Here is a 10616-nt window from a genome sequence, read left to right as displayed (position 1 = left end):
TGTTTCCTAAGCTCCGGAACCTGGGCCTTAGCACTCAGATCTGCAGCTGGATCTTCAACTTCCTCACAGACAGGACCCAAGCTGTAAAAATAGGGGACAAGCTCTCCTCTACAATCACCCTGTGCACCGGTGCCCCACAAGGTTGTGTACTCAGCCCCCTGCTGTACTCACTGAACACCCATGATTGTGTAGCCAAGTTTCCATCGAACTCAATATATAAGTTTGCTGATGACACAACAATTGTAGGCCGTATCTCGGGTAATGATGAGTTTGAGTACAGAGAGGAAATTAAGAACCTGGTGGCATGGTGTGAAGACAATAACCTATCCCTCAACTTCAGCAAGACGAAGGAATTGGTTGTTGACTTCAGAAGGAGTAGCGGACCGCACGACCCAATTTGCATCGGTGGTGCGCAAGTGGAACAGGTCAAAAGCTTTAAGTTACTCGGGGTCAATATCACAAATGACCTGACTTGGTCCAACCAAGCAGAGTCCACTGCCAAGAAGGCCCACCAGTGCCTTTACTTCCTGAGAAAACTAAAGAAATTTGGCCTGTCCCCTAAAACCCTCACTAATTTTTATAGATGCACCATAGAAAGCATTATTCTAGGGTGCATCACAATCTGGTATGGAAGTTGTCATGTCCAAGACCGGAAGAAGCTGCAGAAGATCGTGAACACGGTGCAGCACATCACATAAACCAATCTTGCGTCCTTGGACTCACTTTACACCGCACGCTGTCGGAGTAGTGCTGCCAGGATAATCAATGACACGACCCACCCAGCCAACACACTTTTTGTCCCTCTTCCCTCCGGGAGAAGGCTCAGGAGCTTGAAGACTTGTACAGCCAGATTTGGGAACAGCTTCTTTCCAACTGGGATAAGACTGCTGAATGGATCCTGACCTGGAACTGGGCCGTACCCTCCAAATATCTGGACCTGCCTCTCGGTTTTATTTGCACTACCTTACTTTCCATTTTTCTATTTATGTTTTTTAATTTAAATTTTTACAAATTACTATCGATTTGTAATCCAGGGAGTGGGAAGCGCAGAATTAAATATCGCTGTGATGATTGTACATTCTAGTATCAATTGTCTGGCGACAATAAAGTATAAAATATAAAGTATGTTGGAGTCAATTGTTAAGGATGAGGTTTTGGGGACTTGGAGGCAGGCACTTGGTAAAATAGGCCAATGTCAGCATTGTTTCCATAAGGGAAAATAGTAGCTGAGAAAATAACAAGCGGGACAGACAAAGGAGAATCGGTGGATGTGTGTACTTGGATTTTCAGAATCAGAATCAGGTTTATTATCACCAGTGTGTGACATGAAATTTGTTAACTCAGCAGCCGCAGTTCAATGCAATAATCTAGCAGCAGAGAGAAAAACATAATAAATAAAATAAAAATAATAATACATAATAAATAAACAAGTAAATCAATTACATATATTGAGTAGATTTCAAAAAGTCCAAAAACAGAAATACTGTACATTAAAAAAAGTTGGGTAGTGACCAAAGATTCAATGTCCATTTAGGAATTGGATGGCAGAGGGGAAGAAGCTATTCCTGAATCGCAAACTGTGTGCCGTCAGGCTTCTGTACCTCCTACCTGATGGTAACAGTGAGAAACGGGCATGCCCTGTGTGCTGGAGGTCCTTAATAATGGACACTGCCTTTGATAAGATGCTCCACATGAGGCTGTTTAACAAGATAAGAACCTTACAGGAAAATCGTTAGCATGGATAGCGCATTGGCTAATTGGCAGGAGGCAAAGAGTGGAAATAAAGGGAGTCTCTTCTGATTGGCTGCCAATGACTGATATTTCACAGAGGACTGTGTTGGGTCCACCTACTTTTACATTACATGTCAGTGAATTGGATGATGGAATTCATGGCTTTGTGGCCAACTGTGCAGATGATACGAAGATAGGTGGAGGGGCATTTAGTGTTGAGGAAGCAGATGGGCTGCAAAAGGACCTAGATTAGCAGAATGGACAAAGAAGTGTAGATAGAATACAGTATCAGTAAGTGTAGCATAGACTATTTCCTAAATGGAGAGAAAATTTAAAAATCTGTATGCAAAGGGACTTGAGAGCCCTCCTGCCGGACTCTTAAAGGTTAATTTGCCGTTTGAGTTGGTGGTGAGGAAGGCAAACGCAATGTCAGTATTCTTTTTGAGAGTAGAATATAAAAACAAGAACAAGGATGTAATGTTGAGGTTTTATGAGGCCTCATTTGGAGTATGTGGGCAGGTTTGGGCCCTTTATCTGAGAAAGTATGTGCTGACGTTGGAGAAGGTTCACAGAAATTATTCTGGGAATGAAAGGCTTATCGTATGAAGAGTGTTTGATGGCTCTGAGCTTGTACCCACTCCAATCGAGAAGAATGAGGTGGAATCTCATTGAATGTTGAAAGGCCTAGATAGGGTGAATATGGAGAGGATGTTTCCTAATGTGGAGGAATCTGGAATCAGAGGGCACAGCCTCAGAATAGAGGGACATCCATTTAAAATGGAGATGAGGAGGGATTTCTTCAGCTGGGTTGGTGAATCTGTGAAATTCACTGTCACTGGCAGCTGTGAAATTCACACCATTAAGTGCATTTTAGGTGGGGGTTAACAGGTTTTTGATACGTCAGGATGTGAAAGGTTGCAAGTAGAAGGCAGGAAAATATGTTTCAGAGGGAAAGGCAGAGCTGACTTGATGAGCTGAGTGGCCCAATTCTTTTCCTGTATTGTATGGTTTTATGACACTTTTTTAATGCCATGGATCCCTAACATTAACGAGAGGAAATCTGCAGATGCTGGAAATCCAAGCAGTACACACAAAATGCTGGAGGATCTCAGCAGGCCAGGCAGCATCTATGGAAAATGAGTAAAGCCGACGTTTCAGGTCGAGACCCTTCGCCAGGACACCTAACGTTAACCGAGGGATCCGTGGATCTCAGGTTGGAAGTCTCTGTCTGAAGATACAGTAATGTGTTTTGCATCCTGGCTCGAGGAACGCTATTCAGTTTGACCGTATTCAAGTGTGGGTAATAAACTTGAACTGGCTGATTGTCCTTCCACTTGGGTGCGGTCTTCCATTGATTTTATTGTTTCTTGGATTTACTGTGTATGCCAGCAAGAAAGTAAATCTCCGGGTTGTATTGCGTACTTTGAGAGCCGGCAGGGCCAGTCCGGACTCGATGGGCCCACAGGCCTCATAAGAGTGACAACAGCCACTCCACTGCTCACTGAGAGGACGAAAGCACAAAATAAACCTCAACACCTCTCAACCTCTATAACGCCGCTCCCGCCCAAAACGTCATGACGTCATCCTCAGAGATCACGCGGAGCGTTATGACGTTGAACAGCGTGTTCCCGCGCGAGGCTGAGTGGTTGGTTGCGCGCGCAGCTGGGCCCCGGTTACGAGCGGGTCGCGGGCGGTAAGTCGGGGATAGTCGGCGGGCCGGGCCTGGCTGGGCCGAGCAAAGCCCCGGGCTGCTTTGAGGGATCCTCTCTCTCTGGTGCCAGCCGTTCTGTGTTTGCATAATGGGTTCTTCCGTTTCCCCGGTTTACTGGTTTGCTCCCGCCGCCACGGCCCCTCGTTTGCCCCGGGTCGGCGCGAGATTTTGTTTCGGTTCTTTTCAGTGACAGGGTGGCCGCTCGGACCGGAGCGGCTCGTCTCTCCGACCCTGGACCCGGGTGGTTGGAGCTTGGCCAAGCCCCGAGCCGTCCGGCCTGATCCCGCACCGGGCGGCTATTTCTCTTGTCTGCAGCCGGTCTCTCCCTCTCCGAATCCCTTTCCCTGTTCAGCTTCCTGACCTTTCTCGTTCCCCCTCACTGGGTACCTTGTCCTCTGGCGGCTGGAGATCCAGTACTGTTTCCCCTTCACTAAAGCTTTTCGTCTCCACCCTTTGACCAAGTTTTTATTCCTCGTGGCCTCGCTTCACCGAGTCAAAACCAATTACTCGAAAGCTAAAGAAATAATAGATCAGCTGAAAATACCTAGTAGGCCGGACAACGCATGTGGAGGAACGATCTAACGTTGTCTGCAGTAACCTTTCAGAATGGAAAAGTTGAGGATTTATAAACCGTTGAAACTGATGATTAGTGCGTTTAGTGTAATCGCGTTGCTTCTGCTGTGTATGTTACGCTTGGAGTTGAGAAGGCAGAGATAAGATTTGATTGAGGTGTATAAGATCGTAATAGTTTGATCAGATTGAGTAAAAGCTGCGCTTCTATGGTTCAAAGGCGAGGAAACAGATCCTAAGTGGAAGGTAAATAATTTTAACAAATTGCGAAGAGCTGTTTTTTTTTAACTGGAGCCTGGTTAGGATGTGGAACTTGTTGCATGTGAATATGGTGGAAGTAGAGTCGATCGGGGTATTAAAAGGAAATTGAAGAGGAGCTGAAAAATTTGTTGGTGGAAAAGCTGGGGGACGTGCCACAAAGAATTGGAACAGACTAAATGATTCAATGGACCACCTCGTGATCTATTAATCTTTCTGTTTTCTGAGGTTTAGGGTCACAGTTTAAACAACTTGTTAATCTTTTCTTTTTAAATTCTGTAATATCTATTAAAACTATTTTGTTAAATCATTTGAACTGTTTTCAACCTGGCTTCTTTCTGAATTCATTCTCTTTCCAGCAATCTTAGAGGTATTGCCCACCTCTAACATTGTCAGCATGATTCATGGTCCTTTAGTTTCAACATATCTGATATGTTCTAATATCATCAGATGGCACGTAATCTTTGACACTATTCCAGCAGTCGGATGAGAAATTCATCCTCCTTCAATGTATTGCTTTTTTCTAACCAATGAAGTTCTAATTGTCCACTCTTTTGTGCTTGGGCCCCTGATTTTATTAACAATACTGAAATAATATCTGTAATACCCGTTGCAACACTCACAAAATGTTAGAGGAACTCAGCAAGCCATCTATGGAAAAGAGTAAACCTTCGTTTCGGGCTGAGACGCTTCATCCATTCTGAAGCGTCTCTGCCCGAAACGTCAACTGTTCACTTTTTTCCATAGCTGCTGTCTGGCCTGCTGAGTCCCATCAGCATTTTGTATGTGTTACTTGGATTTCCAACATCTGCAGATTTTCTCTTGTTAGCAATATCCGTTGCATTTGTTTTAATTGAGTAATTATTATTCGTAGACTCAAAACACTATTTAAGCAGTTATTTATGTTGGTTCTTCAAGCACTTGCCTCTGTCACGCTTGGGAGAATAATCCTCAATTTCTTTTGGTAACTTTATATACTTACCACCCTCTGCTTTTCCAGTTTAAAGTAATCTCTCTTATAGCGGGTGCCTCAAACTAGCAATATTCCAAATGGAGCCTCACTAATGTCCTTTACAACCAGTCATTGAAAGTGGGCATGCAGGTACAGCAGACGGTGAAAAAGGCGAATGGTATGCTGGCATTTATAGCGAGAGGATTCGAGTACAGGAGCAGGGAGGTACTACTGCAGTTGTACAAGGCCTTGGTGAGACCACACCTGGAGTATTGTGTGCAGTTTTGGTCCCCTAATCTGAGGAAAGACATCCTTGCCATAGAGGGAGTACAAAGAAGGTTCACCAGATTGATTCCTGGGATGGCAGGACTTTCATATGATGAAAGACTGGATCAACTAGGCTTATACTCGTTGGAATTTAGAAGATTGAGGGGGGGATCTGATTGAAACGTATAAAATCCTAAAGAGATTGGACAGGCTAGATGCAGGAAGATTGTTCCCGATGTTGGGGAAGTCCAGAACGCGGGGTCACAGTTTGAGGACAAAGGGGAAGCCTTCTAGGACCGAGATTAGGGAAAACTTCTTCACACAGAGAGTGGTGAATCTGTGGAATTCTCTGCCACAGGAAACAATTGAGGCCAGTTCATTGGCTATATTTAAGAGGGAGTTAGATACGGCCCTTGTGGCTAAAGGGATCGGGGGTATGGAGGGAAGGCAGGTACAGGGTTCTGAGTTGGATGATCAGCCATGATCATACTGAATGGCGGTGCAGGCTTGAAGGACCGAATGGCCTACTCCTGCACTTATTTTCTATGTTCTGTTAACTGCAACATCACCTCACAACTTCTAATTAAAGTCAGCATGCCAAAGTCACCTTCACTAGCATGTCTACCTGTGACTGCACTTTCAGAGAACTGTGTGCCTGAACCTCAAGGCCCTTCTGTTTTGCAACACTCCCCAGAGCCTTGCTATTCATAGTGAAAGTTCTATATTGATATGACTTTCCAAAATGCAATGTGTCTCACTTACCTTGGCTAATCTTCGTTAGCCATACCTTAGTCCTACCCAGCTGATCAAGTTCCTGTCATCATTCTTATTGACTATCCCATGATTTGTGTAATGCGAGTATATGTTGTCTCAAAAGTCTTCAGTAATTTTCCTTATAATTCCTGGTTTGTTCCTGTTGTCCCCATTCAGGGGAATAACATTATGCAAAGAGCAGAAGACTGGAGAATAGCCAACAATCTCTGTCAAGGGCAAGGTTATCTCCGCCACCATAATGTCAATGTACCCCAGAATATGAACATTCCTCTACCTAATCTTTCCATTGTCCATGTCCTTGGTGAATACTGATGCAAAGTATTCATTGAAGACTTGCTCACTTCCTCTGACTGCACACGTAAATTTCCTCTTTGTCTTTGAGTGAAGTTGCACTTTCCTTAATGAGTCACTTGCTCCTGATTTTGGGGTTCTGCATAATCCTGCTTGCCATTGCAGTCCTTTTTTTGGCCCTCCTACTTCATGTGGCTCATCCCTTTTCTTGTCTGGCCATTAAATTAGCTGATTATGCTGTCACTATAGACATCAGGGTATATCTTTTGAAGTGGAGAATTTTAAAGACTTACAACCTCTAGAAAGGACTTCACTTCTGACCAAAATGGATGACTTGTTCTCAGATTAGTATGACCTGGTTTTAGATATCTTACCAAGATCTAAACATTTCAGCATCTAAACCCCAGTGATATCTATCATTCTTGTAAACTCCAGGACTTATCAATAATTTTATTGTAGGTTCTTGTGGCAGCTACTTCATCTGAAGAACCATTTTTTGAAATTTGCAAGAAAAACAGAAATTGCTGGAAACATTAAGTATGTTGGGTAGCTGTCTTTGACCTGAAAGTTTATCTGTTAGCCTTTTCCCCAATCTTGTCCTCCTGATGTATCATCCTTGCAGAAATATGCTGACCTCTAATCAGCTGATTTAAAAGTGTGGTGTTTTCCCTCAAGCAGCCATCCCCATTTTCCTTTCTCCATTTCCTGAGTAATAATTTTGTAATTAGTCCGTGCAATTTAGCACTTGCAACTGCTTATCCATAACCATCTTAAAATTTACAGAATTATACTTGCTGATTTGACTAATCTTCCATTGAAACATCAGTCACGTGGCCAGACTCATTCTCCAACATAAAGCGTCGTATCCATCCCAAATTGGACTTTCTGCTGTTTCAAGTAATCCTCCCAGGTGCATCAAACAAATTCTGGCCCATTGCTGCCCCTAGCACTGAGGGAGTCCTTGTCAATATTACAGAAGTTAATATTGCTCTCTGCAAGAACCTTATTGTTTTTGCCTCCTTCCAGGATCAGCCTGCTTGTTTGTTCTTGTTGCTCTTTCTGGCTATTGAGAGGACGATGTTATAACTATTGTAGTGGCGGCACCTTTCTTATTCCCAACTTTTATCCGTATGCCTTTGCTGTATGAACTCTCGCAGATGTTTTCTCTCTGTGCTGATATGGTAGTCTACCTGATCAGTTCATGCAATTCTCTCTCCATTTACATCTTTCTGTGTCACATCCCTGGATCACTGAGTTGCCATTCTGTCCTTAACCACATTTCTGCATTGGCATTCTGCATTATTGATCCATGTCCTAATGCAAGCTCTAAACTCAATTGTCTATACACTTCAGAGTTTAGACTATCATCCCTGTTTGTCCATTGACCTGCATTTGTTTGTTTTTGTTATTAAGCTTCATTGAATTAACCTCTACCTTGTCAGTCGCATCACCTGTTCCTCTGGTTCCAACTCCCTCTCCCTCACGGATTTAGAGTAAGGGGTAAGAGATGTAGAGAAGATTTGATGGGAGGTATTTGGAATACACTGCTCTGGAGTGTGGTAGAAGCAGAATCAGTGAGGACATTACTTGTCTAGAGATGAGCACTTGAATTGCCTAGACGAGTAGGGTGCAGGTGAGGGCATGAAAATAGGGTTCGTACAAGAATACGTGCTTTCCAGTTGATATGGATGTGGTGGGCTGAATGGCTCTGTTTCTATGCTCTTTGAAACTAGCATGTGGAATTGAAGGTGACGTTGCTAATTGGACCCAGTACTGGCTTGATGATAGGTGATGGGTGTTGGTGGAAGCTTGCTTTTTTATTAGGAGTCTGTAACCAGTGGTGTACTACAGGGATCTGTGCTGGAACCCTTGTTTGTAATTGTTTATTCACAACTTGGATGCCAGTGTAGAAGGAATGAATAAGTTTGCAGGTGACACCAAAACTGGTGGTGGTGTGGGTAGTGAGAAGATTGTCTAAGGTTATAAAAGGATATCAATCAAATGCAAAATGGAGCAAGGTAATGGCAAATGGTATTTAATCCCAATAAGTTCAAAGTGATGCACTTTGGGAAGTCAAGCAGGGAAGATGTTTATAGAAAATAAGACACTGTAAGACAGGCAATTAAGATTGGCACTGTGAAGAAGGATTCTGATCTAATGGGTCTGGGTACATGGGCAGATGTAGCAGGCCAATGGGCTTGTTTCTGTATTACAATGTTGGATATTTGTCAAAGTAACAACTGCCTTATTTATTTTTCAGTTGAAAATAGCTGACAATTCTGCTTGTGATTATCTAGTGGGTAAGTAGTGCTCTTATATGCTAATAGATCGATAAGTTGTGCTAGTTTGGACTGAGTGTAAAATTCTGTCAGAGAACTGGAGGATTGCATATATTAGTCCTTTTCTCAAGCGGGTGAAGGAGAAAATGGGGCAAAAATGTACCATTTACAATACAGGTGTCCCCCGCTTTTCGAACGTTCGCTTTATGAAACCTCACTGTTACAAAAGACCTACATTTGTACCCTGTTTTTGCTAACAGAAGGTTTTTTCACTGTGACGAGAAAAGCAGTGGGCGAAAAATGATGGCGTGCGAAAAAAAAGCAACGCTTGCCCCGAGCAGCCAAGCTCCTCCCCTGGAACTGCATTCTAGCCACCATTGCTTAAACACGTGCTTTATCTCAATTATTTTGTGCATCCGTTAGCAAGATGAGTTCTAAGGTATCGGAAAAGCCTAAAAGAGCTCGTAAGGGTGTTACACTTAGCGTAAAACTGGACATAATTAAGCATTTCGATCGTGGTGAACGAAGCAAGGACATTGTCTGCGCGTTGAACTTGCTTGCATCCACCATTCGCACTATGTATACGCAGAGAGAAAAAATCTTGAAAGCTGCTGATGTTACTGTTGGTTCTGCTCGTAGCAAAGTGGTCTCTCTTAGTCGGCATCCAGTAATGGATAAAATGGGAAGTCTATTGCTTGAGTGGATTGATGGGTGTACAAAACGTGGTGTTCCTTTAAGTTATCTTATAGGAGAAATCAGTCAGTCTTTTTAATAAGCTGAAACAGAAAGCACTGGCCGATGGTGATGAAAGTTGCAAAAGTGGAATTTAAAGGTAGTCATGGGTGGTTTGATCGGTTTCTGAGGCGAGGGCAGCTTCATAGTTTAACGTTTACTGGAGAGAGTGCTTCGGCTGATACTGAAGCTGCCGAAAGGTTTCCAGCGGAACTGAAGAAAATAATTACAGAAGGTGGTTATTATAAGCAAGTGTTTAACTGTGACGAAACTGCAATTTATTGGAAAAAATTGCCGAATAAGACATTTATTTCGAAAGAAGAAAAGCAGGCTAAGGGACACAAGGCATTGAAGGACAGGTTTACCCTAATGCCTATTATTAACGCCACTGGTGATGCTGTCCTTAAGCTTCTACTAGTGTACCATTCAGAAAATCCAAGGGCACTTAAAGGCGTTGATAAGAAAACACTTCCCGTTGTGTTCCGTTCTCATCCAAGCAATTGGAACACCCAAGTGCTTTTTTCTGAGTACATGAGCAGATATGTTAGTCCTTTTGTTGAAAAATACTGCAGAGAAAATAACCTCGATAATAAGTGTCTTGTGATTGTCGATAATTGTGCTGCTCATCCGCCTGACATTACCGAGTATGGCAGTAACATTCGTGTTGCGTTCTTACCGCCGAATATGACATCGTTGCTGCAGCCGTGTGACCAAGACCTAATAGCCACAATTAAGGCTCACTATACGCAAAATGTGATGCGTTTTATTGTAAGTGCTATTGACAGAGAAGGCAACTCCGAAGCATCTTTACGAGAGATCTGGAAAGACTACAATATAAAACTGGCAATCGCCAACATTGGAGTCTCGCTGAGAAATAGTATTTGGAGGAAACTATGTCCCGAAGCAGTGAACGATTTTAAAAGCTTCGAACCATTAACAATAAGTATGACAATAGTGAGCTTGGCAAAAGAGGCTGGGTTTGTGGAAGTTGACGAAGATGATGTTGAGGAGGTTTTGGCATCCCATGATCAAGAATTGACAGATGAAGAGC

The 10616-nt window shown here is 43.1% G+C and overlaps 1 protein-coding gene across 4 annotated transcripts in view; it reads left to right on the top strand.

The window, feature by feature from the left end:
* Positions 1-3356: 3356 nt before the first annotated feature.
* phf6 (PHD finger protein 6) overlaps positions 3357-10616 on the top strand; it is a 90666-nt gene continuing 83406 nt past the window's right edge. For 2 of the 4 annotated variants that reach the window (XM_063061209.1, XM_063061206.1), the window contains exons 1-2: positions 3357-3424; positions 8815-8854. The gene's annotated coding sequence lies outside the window, so the exon portion shown is untranslated. The other 2 variants (XM_063061208.1, XM_063061207.1) reach the window with 1 other exon arrangement.

The sequence above is a fragment of the Mobula hypostoma genome, chromosome 10, assembly GCF_963921235.1.
Source record: "Mobula hypostoma chromosome 10, sMobHyp1.1, whole genome shotgun sequence".
In the NCBI taxonomy this organism is placed as follows: Eukaryota; Metazoa; Chordata; class Chondrichthyes; order Myliobatiformes; family Myliobatidae; genus Mobula; species Mobula hypostoma.
The sequence above is the reverse complement of the archived record's forward strand: the minus strand, read 5'-3'. Positions and strand labels throughout refer to the sequence as shown.